Raw genomic sequence first — 15,026 nt, forward strand, 5'->3', positions numbered from 1 at the left:
CAAATAACTCTGATGTTAAAGGGATTACTGAACATGTGTTTAAATCTCTATTGTTGAAATGTATTTTTAAAAGTTAATGGAATTTTGTTTTGTTTTATTGTTAAACCTAATATAATATGGACTGTTTTATATGAAATATGGAAAATATATGGAAATTAACGAAAATATGTACTAAACTCTAAAATATGGAAAAATATGGAAAATAAAAGTAGGATTTTTCAACCCTACACATTGTGAAACATAAAGATAATGCAAAATATAAATTATATTAGCTTTATAAGTAAATATGTATTTACATATAAATCCTTTCCCTGATTATTATTATTATTACTGTAGAAGAATGTAAACAAAAATGGTTTATGTAATAAAAATATTGTAAGCATAAAGCTTTGTAGTTATATGTAGCCACAGCATTCTCACACAGTCATTAACTTATGCGTTTCCGAATGTACAAATAGCATCAAAAGTTCAAGAATTTCGGCTATAGATGTCGCTAATAACTAGGAAGTTTACAGTTCTGAAGTATAGACGTCACTAAGAGCAAAAGAAAGTACTTCCCTCCCAATAAAATTCTCACACCAAATGAAATGTCCATCATCACAAACACACACACAAAATTTATCATAGGGGGAGATTTAAATGGAGAACACAGAATATGGAACTCCAAAGTAATTAATCCAAAAGGAAGAGTTTTACAAAAACATGCCGATCAAGAAAATTATCGCGTCATTGCTCCAAACTTACCTACTCATTATCCTTACAATGAAGAACAAACTCCAGACGTCCTTGACATATTCCTCCTAAAAACGTCGGTAATTCCTGGCAATGTTCAAACAATCAATGCCCTTGACTCTGACCATCTTCCGATTCTTGTCCATTTCACCTCTTCTGCTGTTATACGAACTTTTAAAACTTACAGAAAACCTTGTGCAGACTGGTCACAATACAAAAATGATCTAAGTGAAGTTGTTCCAGGTAATCCAATATTAAACACTACACAAGATATTGAGGAAGGGATAAAAATTCTCTCATATACCTTGCTAGATTCTTATAGCAAAGCTTCCCACTTTTCCGAAGAAGATATCAGTGACACAACTGACAATACAGAACTCATATTTCTCATACAAGCAAAGCACAGAGCACGAAAAAAATGGCAAGATACTGGTGATCCGCAGTCAAAAAGATGCTACAATAGACTGAACAAAGCCGTCCGAAATAAAACTAAACTTCATAAAATTTCTCAATTTGAATCAGCAGTAAAGGAAATATCTGAAAACCCAGATAAGATGTAGACCTTACACAAAAGATTGTTAGGAAAAACAACAAAGACATCAAACACAACAATAAAAGACGAGGCAGGACGAGTACATTATTCCCCAATAGACAAAGCAAACATTATTGCTCATTCCTTAGAAAACAGATTTAGACCGAATACCTTTCCAATCAATCAGACATTTACTGATAATACAGAATGTCAAGTTGAACAATATCTCAGCCATTCATCAACGAATACTATTTACTCCTACATCACCATCAGAGTTAAAATCTATAATTGCGGAACTCAAACGTAAGAAATCTGCAGGACCTGATAAAGTGACAACAGAAATGCTGGTGTATATTCCAAAAAATGTTACTACATATCTTACAAAAATATACAACACTTGTCTAAAATTGCAGTATTTTCCTAAAGCCTGGAAACATGCTCACATAGTCACTTTTCCCAAACCAAGAAAAGATCCAATGATTCCAAATAATAGAAGACCGATTAGTCTACTGAACATTCAAGGAAAAATTCTAGAGAAAATTATTGCAAGAAGACTTCTACCAATTCTTCAAATTCCATCAAAAGTACATCACGAACAGTTCGGTTTCAAGAAACATCACTCAACAATTCATCAACTTAAAAGAATCACAACCCATATCACAAATAACTTTCAAGCCGGCCAACATACAATAGCTACATTTCTGGATATAGCATATGCTTTTGACACAGTTTGGCACTCGGGTCTTTTATTCAAATTAATTAAACTGTCAATAGATGATAGCCTTATTCACCTAATACATAGTTTCTTAACAGATAGAACTTTTCAAGTCAAAATGGATGGCACATTATCAATAATCAAGAATATCAAAGCCGGAGTTCCACAGGGTTCCGTCTTAGCACCGCATTTATATTCAGTTTATGTACATGATATTCCATTGATTACTGAATGCAATATGGGATTATACGCAGATGATACCACCTACTTCACCAGTGACATTTCAATCAACATCGCACAACGTACTATGCAAAAAAACTCAAAATATTGGAAATGTGGCTAAGAAACTGGAGAATAAAAGTCAATATAAGTAAAACTCAAGCCATCATTTTTACCAGAAGAAAGCCAAAAATACCAGATCACCTCAATCTCTTCTCCGAAGATATCTACTATAAACAATCTGTAAAATACCTCGGCGTCACACTTGATAAACAACTTCGATTTCATCACCATGTAGAAGCAGCTCGTAACAAAGCATTAGCCAGATTCATTCATCTATATCCATTGTTGAAATCACCTTACATCAGACTTCCCCTGAAAAAAATCCTTTACACTTCTGTTATAAGATCTCAAATGACCTATGGCTGCGAAATCTGGAGCAATGCAAAATTCCAAATTATCAGACATCTTCATGCTATGCAGAGAAAAGTATCCCTAACTATCACTGGTGCAGACTATAGAACCACCAATAAACAACTACAAGACATGCTTGAAATAGAATCATTCTACGACATTATAAAGAAATTTACAGAAAACTTTCATAAGGACTTGCTGTACCACACCAATCCTCTGATAAGAGCCCTGGCAACAAGAGTATAAAGTAACAACTGCCGTCAAGATCGGTCACCTCAATTAAATATAAAATGTTCCTGCTTATTAACCATCTCTGTTAAAGTAAAAGCCTTTTAAGGCTGACACTTATGTACCATACATGTTTCTGTTAATAAAAAAAAAAAAAAAAAAAAAAAACAGATCACAATATAGAGTAAAAAAAAGATACAAAAAAAGTTTACGGATCACAAATATAGATGTCACTAAAAGTAAAAAAGATAGCAAGAAAGTTTCCAGATCACAAACATAGATGGCGCCAGGAACAATAAAAACAAAAGAAAACGCCAAAGCACTTAAACAAATTCCAAAGATCTTAGCAAGGTAATTTTTGACCTTCAGAAACGACAAAAAATTTTTCGACGCATTCCAAAGCAGTTAAGCAAATTCCAAAGATCTTAACAAGATTTCAAAGAGCTTAACAAGATTCCAAAGATCTTAGCAAGGAAATTTTCTCGGACCCGGGACCTCCAGAAACGACAAAAAATTTTTCGACGCATTCCAAAGATCTTCACAAGATTTCAAAGAGCTTAACAAGATTTCAAAGATTTTAGCAAGGAAATTTTCTCGGACCCGGGACCCCCAGAAACGACAAAAAATTTTTCGACGCATTCCAAAGCAGTTAAGCAAATTCCAAAGATCTTAACAAGATTTCAAAATCTTAGCAAGGAAATTTTCTCGGACCCGGGACCTCCAGAAACGACAAAAAATTTTTCGACGCATTCCAAAGCAGTTAAGCAAATTCCAAAGATATTAACAAGATTTCAAAGATCTTAGCAAGGAAATTTTCTCGGACCCGGGACCCCCAGAAATGACAAACATTTTTTCGACGCATTCCATAGCAGTTAAGCAAATTCCAAAGATCTTAACAAGATTTCAAAGATCTTAGCAAGGAAATTTTCTCGGACCCGGGACCCCCAGAAATGACAAAATTTTTTTTCGACGCATTCCAAAGCAGTTAGGCAAATTCCAAAGATCTTAATAAGATTTCAAACATCTTAGCAAGGAAATTTTCTTGGACCCGGGACCACCGGATGTGATGTACAGGAAAGTTACGTTATATTTCACAGAGTCTAGCAAGGAAATTTTCTTGGACTTGGGAGATTTGAATGGTGGCGACATCTATATCAATTTTTATTGCTTGAACATAAGTGAACAGGAAATTGGGAAAGGATCATACGGGAACCACAGAACAATAATAATGTACAATGTACAAAGAATAATGTACAACGCATTATGTTTAATACATTACAGATCCATAGGTCTATACATAATCCAAAGCTACGAATTCAAGTATCGAAGACAAATTATCGCAAGCTTAAATCAATTATTGTCTTTAGTCTAAATATGAAATTTAAGTCTAATATATGTGTCAAAAGCATTGCTGAAAGTATGTATGTATTTATTTACACTGCAAGTGGGCAAGCGCCCGGTGGCATTGGTACAAACAGTAAAATTACAATACACTATACAATTATACAACACACAATACAATTATACATAATAATTCAAGAGTCCACTGCAAGAATGATGGATGTCACTGAGTTATATGGCATTAACACTGATTGTCATTGTCCAGTAATGATCGGAAAATCACAGTTAAGCTTTGAGCGCTAAGCATTTCAAAATTTCAATTGCTTCTCCTGCAAAATGTATTCCAAATTACATCCATCCTTCTTGCAGTGGACTCAATTACAATTAATAATAATACATAAAATAACCTAATTTTACATTACAGCCTGCAAATGTATAGGCCCTACATAAGTTTTACATTGTGATAATCTTTCACTCACTGAATGTTTTGAAACTTACCAGACACCAATTACTGTATCTTCGGCGCTTTCATAAATTACAAACCACAGAAACGTATTTTTCCGTCAAATTTCTTTAATACAGCAATTTACATATTTTGAATACTCTAACTACTCTGCTATATTTAATCTTTTAGGTGCTGTATCTTGCGCATTAATCAGTCGTTCTTCTCGCCTCTGTAATTCGATATATATATATATATATATATATATATATATATATATATATATATATATATATATAAAACGCTTGAGTTGTAAGAGTGCCAGGAACACTAGACTGTGCCTGTACTATTTCGCATTGTAATAATAATGGATTTATTTAACCGGGCAGGGTTAATGCCGTAAGGCATTCTCTTACACTCAACCAGGATGCGATAGTAGCGATCCTAGTGGTTAGCAACTATGGATGCATATTTACTACGTATTGAGCTTCTTGACTGTGGTATAACATGTAGAGATAGCCCCAATCACACACTCGTATAAACCTGCTAAACTTATGAGAAATACTCTTGCTCACTAGAAGTTATGCAACATCTCTAGTTCTCTTCTTCCCAAATAAATTATCCACATCTAGCATGATCATACAGCCTCCTAACATTGTAATGTAAACTTACCCTCTTCAATTTTATATACCCATTTACGCAGTTAGCGCACCTCATGCACATCAATAATGTAATTCTTGTTCATACGTGTCCTCATGCAGCAATATAAGAATTTGAAAGGAAGGGAGCAGGAATCTTTATTAACAGCCATAGAAATGCTGCGAACACACTACCAATACTACTTTGTTCTAAAAATATAATAAAACAAAAATTACGAAAATAGTTATGACCAATTTTAACAAATTTCCTTGGCTTTCCTATTTCGTGTTGCAGTCAATATTAGGTTACCATACAAATCATCCCTGAATGATATTACTCATGGCGAATATGAATAAATTCTAACCATTTTCTTCATTACTATGAAACCTGAAAAACCTACATATTTTTTTTAAATGAAAATCTCGTAATTGGTTTTCTGCAATCTCATTATTTCTCCCGCACCTTATCTAAACGAAAACATAAAAAAAAAAATAGAGAATTATGCTTATATATTTACGTAATCTGCTTTCAGACTAACTTGCTGGTCAAATACCTATGTTGCCTTTACTATTTTCTAGAGGACGTATCTGGTTATGGCTGGAAATGGTCTGACTCCAAAACCTGCTATTTTGCTCATATATAAACTGTGAATTCAATGGTAGAGTAATTTTTTTTACAAATTCCTGCTAGTTGTTACTGAAAATATTTAAAAGTATGATTTTTTTTTTTCCAAAACCTTCCATTTTATGTTTTTTAGGCCAAAATCTACTATCGTATCTTACATTTAAATTGAGAAACTATGAAGTAATCTAACAAGTACATAGATTGGTATAAAATATCAACAAGATAAACATGTACCAGTACCGGTATTTAAAAAATGGCTCGTTTATTTTAAAGCTCCTTCCTATACAAATATTAAAATGAAATAGCAGGTTTTGGCAACAAATCATTGAAATGCGAGATATTTCGTAATGATTTTCGCCAGTATGATTGGTAACAGATTTGTGTAAAAAAAATGCAACTATGTAACTATTCTTTGTCATAAATTCTTATTCAATTGATATGTGAACTCACGTATCCAACATGAAAATGGTTTGGTTTGTATTTGATATGCAAATGCAATCCAAGTCACCGAAGGTGAAAGGCAACCTTACTATTATTATTTAAAAAAAAAAAAAAAAAAACACACAATCACTAACCCATCCACAACAGGTTTTTTTTACTGTTATCTGCTTTCACCATTAGAAAATGAAAGTACAGAGCAGTTAGTAGCGTTCTGAGCATGGCTCCTTACTGGGAGTGTTCAGGTGTAACTGAGGAGTGAAACAGACATTGAGTCATGCGTGTCAATTTGGTTTAGTTTGTTAGTGAGTTGACATGTTACTCAGATGTGTTAAAAATGTTATCTTTGTGCTTAAGTTATATAGTTCATTGTTAGCCATGCCAAAACATAAGTGTAGTCTACAGCAGTGATCCCTAAGTGGTGGTCTGTGGGCACCAACCAATCCATGACACTATTTACAATGAACAACTTTTCTTATCTGAATATTTTTATAATAATTATTTAGGTGAAATAACATTTTGTATCTTTCTGATATGTGCGCATTTCCTGCAATCTTTACAATAAAAAGGTCCTAAGTAATCATGAAATTTCTTATGTAAGACATGTTGCGAGAAGCCATAGAAGTGTGTTGAAGGAATACTTCCGAGCAATGGGGTGAAAAACTTTTTCTTCAGATAGATACGATACACATTTTCTATGTAATCAGAACAAATTTTATGTATTTGTTTATAGTAGTCTATTGAGGTGGTTTTTTCCACATACTTGAACAATCTCAACATTAGTCTTCAACGTAATAATGTGTATATTCACATTAAGGTTACCGATCGAGGCAGGGATTGAAAATGTTATAGGTAAGCCGAGTTGAAGATGGGGACCTCACTAATATCCCAACATTGGATACATTTCAGGACTCGTGGCGAAGAAATGTGACTAGGCTCAAATTCTTAAAACTTACTAATGGTACAAAATGACATTTTGTGTACAACATTCATCAAGCAAATCTAAACCTTAACTGACAGATTAATGAGCAGAAATACACGGACCTACAGTAAAGTACTCAAGACAAATCCCTGTAATCTGGACCAACTGCATCAAACATATCCGAGGCATTCACTTCTTTTTAACTAGAGAGAAATGGCATTTGGTAATGAGAAACTTCCTTCATAAATGTAGAAAGTGTGTGGATGTTGGAGGTCAGCATTTTCTATGTCTTCTGATGAGTGCTTTTTTAAAATAATCTATTTATTTTATATTAATTGTTTAATGTACGGTAATAAATTAGTAGCATCATTAGGGGTATGATTTTTTGGGATTAACGAAATACGCGAAATGTGTGAAAGCTTGTCTGTATTCGCAAAAAGACGTAAATTCCACGAAGGTTATATCTAGAAAATTAATTACATTTAAATTGTGGCGAAATCTAAAGACTTCAACGAAATAGCCTGATAGTCACGAAATAGTACTTGAAAACAGGTTTCTTTTACGAAATATTAGCGAAAAGAAATGGATTATACTTCAAAATAAAATAACAAAATTAAATTTGGCTAGCTTCTTAAGCTCTGTGTTAGCTGTAAACAATGAATCCTACAAAGTCTTTGCAGAGACCACAGAGTATGCATACTAACTCTGATTTTCAATTGGGTTGCCACCTGTCCAGCTTTTGGTGGGACTGTCCCGGAATTAGAAACACTATCCCAGATCCCGGGCAAACACTTCTGTCCTGCCTATGCAGATTTTGAGAGCAGCAAAGAACAATATTCTAAATGGTGCTCTATTAATGACATTTGGCGCTCTCGTGGTGCGAGTAAAAATGTACTCGCGAGCACGAATGCTTCTGAGGTCCTTTTTTTCAATGCAGACTTTGTTGTACAGTTGGAACAAATAGCCTTCATATCCATCCATTACAGTATACTATTTGAAGGACCTGATAGGCCTTCCTGTATTTCATGGTGTAATCCCTTTCAATTCAGTGTGGACTTGTCAGAAGAACCAAGATTATTCAAGAGAATAGTATGGCTGCTCGTGAGGAACTTGAATTGACAGATCTCCAATCTTCCTTAGCCCTGAAATATTTGTTTCAAAAGGAGAAATTCAGTCTTTGGGAAGCAGAAGGTACAAAAATGTCTAAAACATTAGGGAATGTTTCTCTCAAATGTGCAGCTATGTTCGGGACGACCTACCTATGGGGAAAAAACGTTCTCACTTATGAAATGCCTCAATAAAAAAAAGCACAATCACTATTAATTTATTGATTAACATCTAAGGGACTTCTCCTTACACAGGGCTGAAATTCAGAATAATATTTAAGTTCAAGGATCTCGTTATCCTGGTGAGTGTTTTGAAAATTTGTACTTTATTTGTTACTTAATTTATTTATATATTCATATAGTAAACCTATTCGTCTTCATGGTGCTTGCTCACAATCTTAAAAGGTTGAGAACTCCTGTTCTAAATATACATGCAAACACAAATGTGGGCATGTAGAAATTTTTTTAGTGTTCATATTTATTTATGTTAAATTTATAGGCTTCATTCATTCATAGTTTTCAACCCAAGAGGAGAAAATTCACTTCACACCCAGCATTCTCCAATCTTCTCTCTTTTCCATCTTTCTCTTAGTCTCCACATACAATCCCTATATCTTAATGTTGTCTATCTATCATCTGAAATCTTCTTCTGCTCCGAATTTTTTTCCCCATTCACCATTCCTTTCAGTGGATCCTTCAGTAAGCAGTTTCTTCTTAGCCAATATTCCAACCAATTTCTTTTTCTCTTGCTGATCAGTTTCAGCACTATTTTTTCTTCACCCACTCTTTCTAACACAACTTAATTTCTTATTCTGTCTGTCCACTTCACACTTCTATTCTTCTCCATATCCACATTTCAAGTGTTTCTAGTCATTTCTCTTCACTTCGTCATAATGTCCATGTTTCTGTCACAGACAATGCCACACTCCATACAAAGCACTTCAATAGTCTCTTCCTTAGTTCTTTTTCCAGAGGTCCGTAGAAGATGCTCCTTTTTTTTATTAAAAGCGTCCTTTGTCATTGCTATCCTCCTTTTGACTTCCTGGCAGCAGCTCATGTTACTGCTTATAGCACACCCCAAATATTGAAACTGTGTGCTTGTTGCACTGCCTTCTTTTTCTTCCTATGACCAAGATCTCCGTCCTGTTTGTATTTATCTTCATCTCACACTGCTCACAGCTGTCATTTAGCTGCAGTAGCATATCCCTTAGTATCATATCCTCTTCTGCTACTGAACATTGTATTTCAGTTGATACTAAATGGTAATTTAAACTGAGAATCTGTAAATTTAAGATTCATGTTACCAACGTAAAAAGTTCACAAACATGAAGCAATGGCTATGTGAATTTGGAAAAATTTGAAATTTGAAAGTGGAGGATAAACTGATCTATAATTCATTTGCTTTAGGGTTCATCACAAAATTTGTATTTGCACCTTAGAAAAACACAAAGGCAGGATGATAAGAGAGTGTGCTGTCTGACTATTTCTGGTAATTAATAAAGAATGAATCATGTTTATGAAGCCATGAAGGGGTATTTTATGTATAAAAGGGAAAGTAACACTAGCCAGGCAGGAGAGGACAGTGGAGTCCTGGCTGAAAGAGACACTAGTGGGCGAGGGCGATTGCAATACCTTTGGTCTGAATTTAGCATATCAGTCACTGGTAGCATCATCTATCACACTGGACATTGGGCTGCCAGAATCCCAGTCCAACCACATCAGTCTCTCCCGGTGAGGTGAAGGAAGGATAAGGATAGTGTAGGGAACAGAGAACACCTAGGATGGGTGAGGTTAGGTCTGGCTTGGATGAAATTACAGTGGGTCATGGATAAAGGCACAAGTGAACCATTTAACTGTTCACTGCTGCACTCATCATCCTCCATGTTGGATGCCAGGCCACCAGTAACCAAGTTCAGCCCATCAGCCTAATCAAATGGGGGAAACAGAAGCAAAGGCAGAATGATGAATCCTATCTAAACTAGACTCTCTATCTTCATGCCTCTTGATTTCGCCTAAAGGTGCATATTGATAATTCCTCCAGTCCCTAGTCTTATACCAGATACAGGCAGATTGGGATTCATACCAACAGTTGCATACAGATTCCGAGTCTATTGAGCAAAGAATTTATCAACAATCTACGAACTTAATTCAACATAAGTATTCTTTCTCAAAGAAACTCAGCGGAGATTTGTGAAATCTTAAATCTGGCTTTGGATAAGCTGGAGCTTTCAGAGAATCCGAAATATGCTTTGAATTCTTCAAGTGTTAGTAGCACAGGTAATGAGTTAGCAAATAGGGACATCCCAGTTTATAGTACCGGTAGTTCATACTGTCTCATATGCAGTGAAGTTTCTTTCATTAATTATTGTTGGAGTTGTTGCATGTTCTGTTTTCACTTTTTACCTCATTATTTGATCTTTTCTGTATCTCTTGATTGTAAGAATTCAAATATATACTATGTACAGTATATAGTTTTTTATGGAGCTACCTTCTGAGCTGAATACCCAACATTTGTCAAGATTTACTGGACTCTTTTCATTGTTTAGTCTTTCATACTAATGTCTCATTTTTTATTTGTCTATTGTTACTAATGCCATCTGCAATAATTCTTGATTTACTTCTTTCGGTATTCTATTTATTATTTCCAATACTATTTCAGATATTCAGGTTGATCTTTTCTTTTTTTACTGTCTGAATATCCCAGACTAGGCATAATAGAGTTCATTACACACGAGCTTACTAGCTTGTGCACCAATAATAACAATAATAATAATAATAATAATAATAATAATTTTTAATAGATATTTTCCTTAAAATATAGGTTTCTCTTCAACAAAATCAATTTGCTATCTTAAATTGTCTCTCTAAACATTCCTATCTTGTGCATCTTCTTTTGACAGATTAAAATTTTGTAGAGAATATTTAACGTTCTCTCTCCAAGTGGTCATTGGTCTTCTTCCTTCTACTTTCCAGTTGTATATTAATTTAGGAATCCTCCCCATTCCCATTCGTTATACATATCCACACCATCGTAATCTTCTTTTTTCCACTGTTGTAGATATATCTTCTTCCAACTTCATTATTCGTCAAATCTCTGTAGCGGTATTTCATATTTTCTCTATTCTTGATTTTCTTTTGAATAATAATAATAATAATAATAATAATAATAATAATAATAATAATAATAATAATAATAATAATAATAATAATAATAACCACAATAATAATGTTTCCGTACATCATACTGAATATTGATTGCTCTTTGAGGGCACAAGGAATTTGCAAATTCTACAGTGCATTTCAAATTTATTTAAAATGACTGCATATCTTTTCATTGTTAGCAATGATATTTCAGCTTCACAAAGAAAGGCTATTTTCTTAGACCTGTTATAATACTGGGTGAATTTCTGTGTAATACTTAAATTTAGTAGCTTTCAAGTGGAGTGGACATACTACCTTTGCATGCCAGTAACATGAGTTCAAATCTTTGCTAGTTCATGATTGGTGGTGGAGAAAGATGGTGTTAGGGCAAGTTTTCACGGATTATGTTTGCAACATCTGATCTACAACATTGGCACATTGCTACTAGAGGGGAATGCTCAACCATCTGCCATTGGGTAATAAAAATTTCTATCACGGAATATGTTTTTGTACCTACATCCTATTACTGGTTCAATTGTGACATTGTAGGTTGAGCATCACTTTAGTTACAGATGAGTTCTTTGTATTTGTTTCAAATAATTTCTGGTTCCAATGCATACTGCATTGTGGATGCTTACTGATTTGAAATGATGATTCTTTAAATAAATATAGCCTACATTGAGTTTCACATATCAGTATACCCTCATACTGTCATCTGTCAGTTCTTATTTGATGCTTTCATTACTATCATTCTCAGTGGTTAGTGGTCACCATGGATATAAAGTTGGTAGGTTCAATGATGATAAAATCCTTCTTCTATATTGGAGTAAAGGTGAGGGTCTTGTTTCGTAGATTTACAACATGTAAAAGAACCTTGCCCTGTAAGAGAGATTGAGGCAAAATTTGTCGACCATGTCTCGTTCACTGAACTCTGACACCGCTGTTCAAAGCATTATTTAATAAAATACTGCTACTACTATTTTCGGTACTACATAATATGCTGCCTCATAATAAGGAAAGTAATTATTTTCTCCGTGAACTTTACCAACATAAGATTCTCAAGATATGTATTTATAGACCACTGATTCCCTAATTTTTTGAAGACATGGCTCACATTTGAGTGAGATATTTGTTTGCGACCCTCACTATAGTACGGTACTTCGAAAAATACAAATCTCTGTAAAATCGAAAATGATAATTTTACTCAGAACTATTGGATACTACCCAAAGAACGACCAAAATAGAAGTACGATATATGGCGCAACAATGACGTGAAATATTATGTAAACATCATTTCCTGCACTTCGAACTATTATCGCTGTGGAAATACTTCAATGCAAATCGAAAATGATACTTAATGCTATCGGTTACCGACTATTCCAATTTGTTTATTTTTGTTTTTTTGGACTTTCCAGCTCGTTCGACAGTGCATGCTACTCGTAACTACATGGCAATGGAGTCTTTGGAAACAATTCAACTATATATAACCAGCAAAGAGCGATGACACTTTTCCAGTCTGACAAATAACACTGTATGTATATTGACAAACTAACTTGCTAACAAATTGCTTTTAAGGAACCTGGAGGTTCATTGCTGCTCTCACATAAGCCTGTCATCAGTCCCTATCTTAAGCAACATTAATCCAGTCCCTACCATCATTTGGCACCTCCCTCAGATTCATTTCTCCTCAGGTCTTCCAACTAATACTCTAAATGCATTTCTGGATTCACCCATATGTACTACATGCTCTGCCCATCTAAAAACGTTTGGATTTAATGTTCCTAATTATGTTAGATGAGGAATACAATGTACGACTTGCTTCCCGTCTTTCATTGAAATAATTATCTCTATTCTCCTCAACTGGATCCTGTAAGAATTTCAATTTTGCTTGTTTCTTTCTTTCTGCAACAATCTTCATCAAATCACGGTTTCTTTTTCTTAGTTTCAAAATAGCCTATCCTCTGCTCAGCTATAATTTTGATGTTATACCTGATACTTTCCCACACATTATTATCTAATTCCTCTTCAACTTCGCCGGAACTTCCTAAAGTTGCAAAGCTGATAATGTTGCTTAGTTTCCTTGTCTATTAATTTCGGAATATTAAATCTCCTAATATTAACTTGTTGCTTTACTCGCTTGGCTACTGATAGTCTTTCTCTTAGTTCTTCAATTACCAAATAATGGTCAGAATCAGTCTGGCCCTCTGAAGGATCGAATGTCTATTATGTTAGTATGTCTTCGTTTATCTATCAAGATGTGATCTATTTGGTTATGTGTCAATCTATCTAGAGAAGTCTAAGTATATTCATGTATATCCTTATGCAGAAATATTGAACTTTTCACACATAAATTTTTTGATGTAGCAAAGTTGACTAACCAAACTCCATTATCATTAGAAGTTATGTGTAGACTCTCTTTTCCAATAGTCAGTTTAAAAATATCTTCCCATCCTACTTTCCCATTGAAATCCTCCAATAAAATTTTCATATGATATCTAGATAACTGATCAAAAGTGTGTTCCAATTCCTCCCAGAAGCTTTCTCTTCTGTAGGGGCGTGAGCATTTATAACTATGATATCACACCATCTACCTTTAAGTACTAAATACGATAACCTGTCACTGATAAATTCGATCTTTTTTTATTGCTGATTTTATTATTTTATGAATAAAGAATTCTGATCCTAATTGGTGATTATTGTTTCCATTTTCATAGTACAAGTACAGTAATCTCCTATAGGTGATATGCCATTCCCATCTAACCTAACCAGCTGTACTCCCACGAAGTCTATTCTATATCTAGCTAGTTCTTTTGCTACTAATGTTACCCCTCCTGTTCTATAAGGACATGACATTCCAAGCACCAAATCTCATAACCTTATTCCTTTGCTGTGGTGGTTGCACCAAAGAATCAGTCCCATTCCGAGGCTTATTTTGGTGTTTCATAACAAGTTTTTTTTTTACAGTGATGGGTTGCTAGCCCTTCGCCCAACCCCCAAGCTGGAGGATCATCCCTTATCGGCTGTCCGGAACTGCTTATTCAATATATTCGCAGCTACCCTCCATATCTGGAAGCCATCTCCTCTATCTGCAACCTGAGAATCCACCATGTTGTGGTGATAGAGACCCATAATACATGGGATTTGACAAGCTACTTTCTGAAAGACATGCACACCTATCACATTAATTATTTTTTACTTTGTAAGTACTAAAACATATTGATTTTTGTGTTCAATGTTGTTTTATGTTCCTAAATACAAAATAAATGTATGTTAATAAGACATTTTTTGTTTATTTGTAAATCATCTCGCAACCATCCTCACCTCTTTACAGCAATTAAAATAGTGAACTGTAAAATGGTGCATTGTCCGAAATTCCAATTTTATAGTACAGTAGAACCTCTATTATCCATGGTAATGAAAGGGGTGGAGTGAACGGTTAATCGAAAAAATTGGATAATCTGTACCATAAAAGTTTTCATAAACTAAGTAGCTACATAATATTTTCGTAATTTCCTCCATGATCTCTTTTAATA

The 15,026-nt window shown here is 34.3% G+C and overlaps 1 protein-coding gene across 1 annotated transcript in view; it reads left to right on the forward strand.

Annotated features, from left to right (window-relative positions):
* Nucleotides 1-14,694, forward strand: part of LOC138695971 (uncharacterized) — a 422,025-nt gene extending 407,331 nt beyond the window's left edge. Inside the window, exon 5 of the mRNA XM_069820400.1 lies at nt 14,458-14,694. The gene's annotated coding sequence lies outside the window, so the exon portion shown is untranslated. The remainder of the gene's footprint in view (nt 1-14,457) is intronic.
* The last annotated feature ends 332 nt before the right edge of the window (nt 14,695-15,026 follow it).

The sequence above is a fragment of the Periplaneta americana genome, chromosome 3, assembly GCF_040183065.1.
Source record: "Periplaneta americana isolate PAMFEO1 chromosome 3, P.americana_PAMFEO1_priV1, whole genome shotgun sequence".
NCBI lineage: Eukaryota > Metazoa > Arthropoda > Insecta > Blattodea > Blattidae > Periplaneta > Periplaneta americana.